General features: G+C 40.7%; 1 pseudogene; it reads left to right on the top strand.

Annotated features, from left to right (window-relative positions):
• The first annotated feature begins 3,674 nt into the window (after positions 1-3,674).
• LOC137622318 (uncharacterized) lies at positions 3,675-4,616 on the top strand (annotated as a pseudogene).
• The last annotated feature ends 4,284 nt before the right edge of the window (positions 4,617-8,900 follow it).

Below are 8,900 nucleotides of genomic sequence, written 5' to 3'. Positions count from 1 at the left end.
TTACGACACCAAACTCAATATGGCTGAGCAAGAGGAACAGCTAATTGATTTAATGGATCACACAGAGGATCAGGCAGATGATCAAACGGAGGGTCTGACGACGGACGAAGTACCTTTGCACCTCCCCACTGATGATGAAGATACCAGCACCACTCTCCCTCCTCCCCTGACTCCCAATAGGTCAGGAGACCACAGTAATGATAAACTTCATCTCATCCATTTTCTACAGACTTCCAGCCTGCAAGAACAAGACCGACGACGACAAGAGGAGCAGACCTTCAGACTACAGATGGAGCAATCAAGACAGGAAGACAACCAGCGGTTCATGTCCCTTTTCTCCTTGCTATCAGGACAGATTGCGGCATCGCAACCCCAGCAACCTAACCCCATAATTGCACCTCCTGTTACACCTGTTCCCCCAACCCCTGGCTTCTCAGTGCATTCACCTACAACTTTTAGCAAGCCTACGGTCCATCCCCCACCTCTCTTGCAACAGGATGCAACGTATCAAGCATTTCGCAATTGGAGACTGCGTTTTGAGGATTATGCAGCATTAGTTGGACTTGATAGATTACATCAAACTTCCCAGCTGATTCATCTGAGAACCTGCATCTCCCTGGACGTCCAGCGCCTGCTTACGCATACACTGGGCATCCCTCCCAACACATCACTTTCCCTTACAGAGGTGTTGGATACACTGCAGAAGTACTTTCGCAGCCTTAGAAATGAAGCCTTACGGCGCAGGGAATTGTTGTCCTGTAAACAGGCTGTCGGAGAATCATTTGCAGACTAGTACGCACGCCTCAAGGATCTCACTGATGAAGTGGACTTGTGCACTGGCAACCCCACCTCTTGCACTGAACAGCAATTGCAGATGGTAATTTTGATGGGTGTGAGAGACGAAGAGTTAATACAACGCCTTATCCCCCTCCAACCCTCATCTACCCTCGCAGAGTTTGTGACATGCTGCCGCTCCTACGAATCTACACGTGCATCTGCATCAGCCATTGCATCTTCCCCTAGCCAAGTCAACACAGTATCTACATACAAGAAGAACCAGCATCTACAGAAGAGGACATCTCATCGATCTCCTGATCGACATTCTCACCAGTCTCATAACAGTGACCCTTGTCAATATTGCTCTCGCAAACACGATTCCGGACAATGCCCAGCCACTGGTGCATCGTGCAATAACTGTGGACAAACAGGTCATTGGCCCCGCACTCAGAAATGCCCTGCTAAGGAAGCTCAGTGCAATAGCTGCAAGAAACATGGACATTTTGAGAAGATGTGTATGTCTACCAAGAAAAGTCAGACTGGATATACAGCTTCACCTCCTACTACTAAGTCAAACACCAGTTGCCGTTTCGTGGGTGATAACTCGGGTAGCGAGTCCCCCACACCAGTCACTGTCTCTCTGTCATTTGGCGATATATCATCACATATCCAGCTAATCCCCGATACAGGAGCAGACATCACAGTGATTGGCACCATTCATCTGGATGCACTCTGCATACCTCGGACAAGCCTTGAACCTCCACCCATGACAGACGTTGTGACAGCAGATGGATCCCCCATGACACCAGCTGTAGGATACTTCCAGGCAAAACCTCGTCTTGGCAACAAGTCTTGCTCAGCAACCATACATGTTCATGAGGATATCCAGACTCCCCTCCTCTCTCGTGAACATTGCCGAGCCCTTTCCATAGTGTCACCGGACTTCCCGAAGCCTATCCTCAAGGTAACACATGTCAACAGATGCGCTCAGTTTCCTGCCTCCGCCATGACGTCACCTGCAGCTATAAAGGACTATTTTCTTCGGCTCTTCAGCGACGTCCTCGTATCCAAGAAGGATCTACAAACCCAGCCACTAAAGAAAATGGCAGGCCCTCGAATGAGGATTCACCTGAAACCTGGCGCTACACCCTTCGCTGTCCATACACCCAGGCCCATTCCGTTTGCTCTCAGAGATCAAGTGAAAGAAGAACTTGACTTCTTGGTGCAACAAGGAAACATCCGACCAGCAGGCGACAAACCCTCTGAATGGTGCCATCCCATGGTCTTGGTACCCAAGGACAAAGGTGTGCGCATCACTGTGGATCACACCCATCTAAATTCCCAGGTAGCTCGCCCTACACACCCATCACCAACACCCCATGATGCTGTCCGCAACATCTCTCCTACTGCGAAGTATTTCACCACAGCGGATGCCCTGCATGGCTATTGGCAAATGGAATTGGCAGAAGAGGACCGCCACCTGACTACATATATAAGTCCGTACGGAAGATTCCAGCACTGTCGTGGCCCAATGGGATTTTCAGCAACAGGTGAAGCATACTGCCTCCGTGGAGATATGGCACTACAAGGTGTTCCCAACTGTGTGAAGGTTGTAGATGATATCCTCCTTTCCGACGAGGATCTCCCTTCCCACCTACAACACGTGCACCAGATGCTGACCAGATGCTGTCAATATGGCATCACCCTCAACAAGGACAAGTTCACTGTAGCCGCCACTAAAGTTAACTTTTGAGGTTATGTCTTATCATCCGATGGTATTGCAGCAGACCCTGACAAGGTATCAGCTATACGGGACTTTCCTACACCATCTAACGTGACAGATGTCAGGTCGTTTATGGGTCTTGTTAATCAACTTGCTGACTTCACTCCAGACATCGCAGCAGCAGCACAGCCCCTACGCCCACTTATGAGCCCCAAACGCTCATTCGTCTGGACGCCCGACCATGAGCGAGCATTTAAGAAAGTCAAGACAGCTCTGACTTCACCTCCTGTCCTAGCACCCTTCAATCCTGCCTCGCCTGTAGTTCTACAAACATGCCTCACGCTTATATGGTCTCGGGTATGTCATACTTCAAGATGACGGCCGAGGTCAGATGCGTCTCGTCCAGTGTGGCTCTCGTTTCCTTACGGATACTGAGACTCATTACGCCACCATAGAGCTGGAGCTACTTGCAGTCACTTGGGCTATAGCTAAGTGCCGCCTATACTTGTCCGGACTTCAGCATTTCACCTTAATGACTGATCATCATCCCTTGATACCGATTCTCAATCACTACAATCTGGATGCTATTGAGAATCCACGCCTTCAACGTCTCAAGATAAAAGTATGGCGTGCAGGGAAACAACTTTGCATACCAGACGCCCTGTCTCGCTCCCCAACCAGTCGCCCCACACCTGAAGATGAAGAAGAATGCACTACTTCGACTGCACATGTCAGGCGTATCGTTGCCAGCACCGCCACTTCTATTGACGACCAGGCAACAGGACCCATCATCGAAGAGGATAAGTCTCTACAAGAGATCCGCATGGCCGCATCTCAGGATCAAGATTACAGTCGTCTTGTTCATTACATATCCAATGGCTTTCCCACCAACCCCTATGATCTCCACGCTTCCACCCTCCCGTATTGGAAGCTGCGGGACAACCTTTACGCGGATGGAGAGTTGGTATTGTATGGACCCCGGATCGTCATCCCTGCAGCCCTCCGTCGACGCACTTTGAATCGACTCCACGACAGCCACCGAGGGATTAAAGCTACTCGACGTCGTGCAATGCAGACAGTATTCTGGCCAGGCATCAATGCAGATATTAATAGTAAAGTAGAAAGCTGTGAGGCCTGCCAACAGCTTCTCCCTAGTCAGCAACAGGAACCTTACATGTGTGACGACCACCCATCCCGGCCCTTTGAAAGTGTGTCGGCTGACTTCTTCCATGTAGCAGAAAAATCCTTTCTTGTTCTTGCTGATAGACTTTCAGGCTGGCCTGTGGTTGTTCCCTGTGGACGTGACACAACTACAGCCAGAGTTACAAGAATGTTCTGTGTTTTCTTCCGCAAGGTTGGTGTTCCACTCCGCTTACGAACTGATGGAGGGCCCCCATTTTCAAGCCACGACTTCAAGCAATTTGCTGACCGCTGGGGAGTTCATCACATCATCACATCTCCACATTACCCTCAGTCTAATGGACACGCAGAAGCTGCCGTGAAAGCTATGAAACACCTTATCCTCAAGACCGCCCCATCCGGGAACATAGATTGTGAAGCCTTTGATAGAGGACTGATGGAGCTTCGGAATACACCGAACCCTGCTGGACGCTCCCCTGCGCAGATTCTCTATGGCCATCCTCTCCGCACTTGTGTTCCAGCCCACCCCAGATCATTCAAAGAGGAGTGGAAAACCAAGACCGAAGATTACGACCGCCGCACTGCTGCCCAAACCGACCAGACCGTGAGCCTTTACAACTCTCATGCCCGCCATATACCAAAGCTAACCATCGGCCAACGAGTCAGGATACAGGATGCAACGACACTTCGATGGGACAAGATTGGTACTGTGATGGGCCGCAGATTGGCCAGAAAGTATGAAGTACGCCTTCCAAGTGGTCATGTATGGTTTCGAAACTGACGACATTTACGCCCAGTGGCTAATATAAGTGACGACACCTCCCCCCAAGACCCTGTGGCCCCTTGTTCTGGCCAGGAAAGAGAGCCATCATCTGAACCCTCCAATGTCCCTTGTCATTCACCTCGACTAGCTTAGAGAAATTACCGTTCCGCTCGAGACACTGCTACGAGCGTAAAGGGGGAGGGAGGTGTATAGATATCTAATATTATGCCGTATATTATTTACATTACGTACAGTTATGAACATTACATTTGCTTTATTATTATTTTGTAGAAGAATGATATTTATTTTCCATTTATCTTTTCCTATTACATATACTGTAAGACCACTTTCTCATTATGCATCGTGGCAACAATGTAATTATATGCGTCAACACTGCTTTTCTTTCCGCCATGTGCATATAGTAGTCAGTCATTGTTCAGTGGTCACTGTATCGACAAGCATGGGCCTGCTCCCCGTTGCTTGTCACATTTATGTCCGTTTATCTTCATTATACAAGATTTTAAAGAACCTACTAGTTTAAATTGCCACCCTCTATTACATTTATTACATGGATGTATGTGGCAGTATCACATACAAATGTCTAAACATCAGTTCGCCGAGTTTTCACATGCACGAAATTAATATACTTATCATTTGTGCAACTTTATACAATTACGTATCAAAAATCGACTATTTTTGTTATTTATTGAATGAAGCATTTACATGGAAATTCTCGTTATTATTTTTCTAAGATTTAGTAATGATGCTGACACTACGGAATCTACCACGCCTAGATTTTTTTTTTTTTCTTAGAGTAAGACGGGAGAGTGGTTCAAACCTACAATTGAACCTTTAAAACCTGACCCTTGTATCAATAAAATTAGAATTTGATGGTAAAAATTTTATTTTTTGAACATATTGATGACCTATATATCGTAGATGAACCTAAGGTTATAAAGTTCAATTTTGGCTTAATATGAATAGAATTCATTGTTGCATCGTAAACAAAATCACGTTTGAACAGAATATGTAACAATAATTGTCTTAAACGTTTAGCCTCATTCTTAACTAATCAGATACTGTTAATTTATACTTGATTTGAATCTACATCTCTTTAAACTTCTACCGATCTAGCGGTGTTCCTGTCTGTTTAAATATCACTGTATGTATAAATCCAAAACACTGTTAATTTAGGGATGCAGATAGTCAAAGAAGCTTCATACATGAGAACTCTTGATTTCTCCAGAGTATATGAATGAAAGCCTGACCTGGCAGGTGTCAAGGGATTTTCTGTGATAAGCAGTAAATAACATATGCAGAACCTACAGAAATAGTCACTGGACAGAAATATTGCAATATCTAATGCGGGACCAAGATAGGATATTTATAACCGGCAAGATATACCTTTCTCATATTTCCGTTTCTTATTTATGTTATAATGACAGAAGAAATATATTTTTTTTATTTATAACTAAAATGTACATGTTATTAGGAAGAATAGAGCATGAATCTATAGATTTCCCTTACCAAAAATACCGAAAAGCTGATTAAATGAAAATCATCTTATATCCCCAAATTTTGTATAATGGATGTATTTTACTTTTAGTTTTCTTATTTTTTAGCCTACTTAGAGTATCTTTGTGGGAAAGGTGCAGCAGATGAAAAAAATAAGCCATGATTATAACATCTGAGTACCGAGTATTTCTTGTAAAAGCTAGAGCAACTTTTATATTTTTTGTGTTGAGAGACCAAAGAAAGGCGCCTTTAGTTTTTTTTTTTTTTAATAATAAACTTATTAAAGTACTATTGATGCATTTTATATATAAAAGTAAAAGCAAAATAGTAATAGGGCTTGAACAGTCATCATAAAACCAGAAATATTAGTATATCAATATTACTTTTAAGGTCATTTATTTAATATATGATATGACATATTTCTGCCGGACATTATGATGGGTAAATTATATCAGTTAGAAGAAAAGGGCTTGCAAAGCCTAATGGCTATCTAAAATAGGTAGATAAAGGGAGAAAGTATTGAGAAATTTATTATTATCATCCATCGTATTTAACTTTGTAGGTAACCTCTCCACAAACTAATATTGCCTTGAACTCATATATTAGAAAGAGAACCTGAAATTATTTATAGAATTAAAATTAAAATGTAAGAAAAATATTTCACTATGTATTTCAATTCAAATTGTAGAGTAGAGTGATTCTTAATCTACATACAATTAGATATTTAAAGCGATAATATTTAATGTTCATATATATATGTATATATATATATATATATATATATATATATATATATATATATATATATATATATATATATATGTATATATATAACATGTATATATATATATATATATATATATATATATATATATATATATATATATATATATATATATATATATATACATATGTATAAACTTAAATATATATATATATATATATATATATATATATATATATATATATATATATATATATATATATATATATATATATATATATATATATGTATGTATATACATATAAATAAATATATATATATATATATATATATATATATATATATATATATATATATGTATGTATGTATATACATATAAATATATATATATATATATATATATATATATATATATATATATATATATATGTATATATATAACATATGTATATATATATATATATATATATATATATATATATATATATATATGTATACATATGTATAAACTTAAATATATATATATATATATATATATATATATATATATATATATATATATATATATATATATATATATATGTATGTATATACATATAAATATATATATATATATATATATATATATATATATATATATATATATATATATATATATATATATATATATATATACATATAAATATATATATATATATATATATATATATATATATATATATATATATATATATATATATGTCGTTTTATACATATATTTATATATGTATAACACGTGCAAGGGATTAGATAGATTCTAGTTTTTTTATTATCATATTTTGTTTAATTCCACTCAACCGGTGATTGAGTTTCTACCTCTCCAGCATCCAGTTTCTTGTAAAAGTTATCAGTGCAAATGCTGCGCAGTGAGGACAGATTAGCCAAAATCATTTGCTTGTGAGGTCTCATACACAGGGAGAGATAGCGAGGCCTCGTTACAGATAATGTCCCAGTTACAGTTTCCCCTTCCCATGTCCATTTAAACAGAGCTAAGCTTCAACTAAGAGTGAAATGTTCTGTCAGATAGATGTTGTTTGTAGTGGGCTCTCATACGTGCTATCATCTCTCCTGTCAGGGGCCGAGAGAGGCTGTGACTAAGAAGACAGGATTAAAGCAACTAAGTAACTTTATTACAGATCATCAGTTTATATATTTATCAAGTTAGGGTAAGAAGGACATAAAAACATAACAGGCAATTTCATGTTCAACCGACAACCGTTTTTGTTAACAGTTAATGGTGAGAAAAACATTCATGTTTATTCAGGTCCCTGTCAGTGCGAGGGGAGAGCGAAGATACAAAGGATATTATGTACAAAAAAAGAGAAATGTCATTACTCAATAAGATCGTGTAACACACGGTTTGCACATGGCTCCACCCCCCTAAAAATGACATACTGTACATGGTAAATAGGGTACCCTGATCTAGAGAGGTGAACTGTTGGTGGGTCATATGGCAGGAGATAAGCAGGTTTTAGACGATCAATGGAGACCCTGTCTTCTTTGCAATGGATGTTTAGTAGGAATGCTTTCGGACTGCGTCGGATCAAAAGGAAAGGGCCCGTGTAAGGGGGCGTTAGCGGTGGCTTGCTAGTGTCGGTGCGTAGGAAGTCGTGCATTGTAGACTTCAAGTTTGTCGGTATGTGATACTTCGCTGGGGGTTTGTAAGTCTGGCCGCATGGAGTAAATTTTCCCAAGACGTTATATATGTGCTGGAAATCGTCGGAGGAGGTTGCAGAAGGAAAAAATTCGGCAGGGACGACCATTTCAGCGACTAAGACTTCCAGGGTGTCTTTAGGAGTGGACCTTAGTCTCAGGAGGACCCAGGGAAGGGGAGTAAACCAGTCGGAATCCTTGCAGCGGGACATCAAAGGTGCTTTGAAGGTGTGATGAAAACTTTCAACCGTTTTAAGCAGTTGTCCGATGTAGAGTGATTGGTTAATGATGTCCACAATTGAGAGGTGAAAGTGGTACCCCTATCAGAAGTAATATGCTCAGGGATACCATATCTTGCAATCCATCCTAAGAGTAGGGCAGATATACATGAGGAGGACGTTGCAGTTCCCATGGGAATGGCTTCAGGCCAACGAGTGAAGCGATCGATGACGGTAAATAGGTAGCAATGTCCTTGTGATGTGGGTAGGGGGCCTACAGAGTCAACGTGAATGTGGGCAAAACGATGCAGAGATTGAGGAAAGGTGCCCACTCCTGAATCCGTGTGT

Source organism: Palaemon carinicauda, chromosome 2 (genome assembly GCF_036898095.1).
Source record: "Palaemon carinicauda isolate YSFRI2023 chromosome 2, ASM3689809v2, whole genome shotgun sequence".
Lineage (NCBI taxonomy): Eukaryota > Metazoa > Arthropoda > Malacostraca > Decapoda > Palaemonidae > Palaemon > Palaemon carinicauda.
This window is presented reverse-complemented; position numbering and strand designations above follow the sequence as displayed.